The sequence below is a fragment of the Chaetura pelagica genome, unplaced genomic scaffold, assembly GCF_000747805.2.
Source record: "Chaetura pelagica isolate M959 unplaced genomic scaffold, ChaPel_1.0 scaffold1820, whole genome shotgun sequence".
Lineage (NCBI taxonomy): Eukaryota > Metazoa > Chordata > Aves > Apodiformes > Apodidae > Chaetura > Chaetura pelagica.
Genome location: NW_009951916.1, coordinates 66,672 through 67,339, shown reverse-complemented (window position 1 = coordinate 67,339; position 668 = coordinate 66,672). Strand labels below are relative to the sequence as shown.

Genomic DNA, 668 nt, shown 5'->3' with positions numbered 1-668 from the left:
CCTGCTGAGCAGTTCAGGGAGCCCTAGAACGTGCCAGGGTGATTATCTGCACCACGAGGGCACTGAGGCATTGACTGGCAACCAGCATTAACTGCTTGGCATTAAACCTCCACACGCTGTTGTTGCCAAATCTGCTGCTTTCTGTATAGCATTTAGTTCCACCAATCAAACATTTGTCTTGCTCTCTTGCCTCTGATTTCTTTTTTTTTCCAGAGAACAAGAGCTTTCTAACCTGCTTCATGAGAAAAGATACCTCAAAGCTTTAGGGCTGGCAATCTCTCTGGATCGTCCACACACAGTGTTGATGGTGATCAAAGGTGAGTCCACCTGAAGGTGTTTTTCTGCCTTTTGCTTTCCAGAACATCCCTTCCAGGTAGACATGGACTATAATGTCTAATTGTCCAAAAGCCTCAGTGTTCCCTTGGTCCTGTCACTCATGTTTTCCCAAGTGAAATCACCCTGATAACGAAGGGTTTCCCTGCTCTCAGTCAGTGGGTGCAGGGGCTGCACTCCTGCATGGACTCTTCATTTCTCTTTTCCACAGCCATCCTCAAGGAAACTGATGGGAGAAAGCACTTGGAAGAGAACATTGTTCGGCTCCGGAAGGATCAGAAAGGTTTGTTGCAAAGTGCTAAAACCTTTCAGCTGAGGGGTTGCTTCCTTAAGTG

General features: G+C 47.0%; 1 protein-coding gene across 1 annotated transcript in view; it reads left to right on the top strand.

The window, feature by feature from the left end:
- The window catches only part of TBL3 (transducin (beta)-like 3), a 13,731-nt gene that overhangs the window by 12,353 nt on the left and 710 nt on the right, over positions 1 to 668 (top strand). The window lies entirely within an intron of this gene.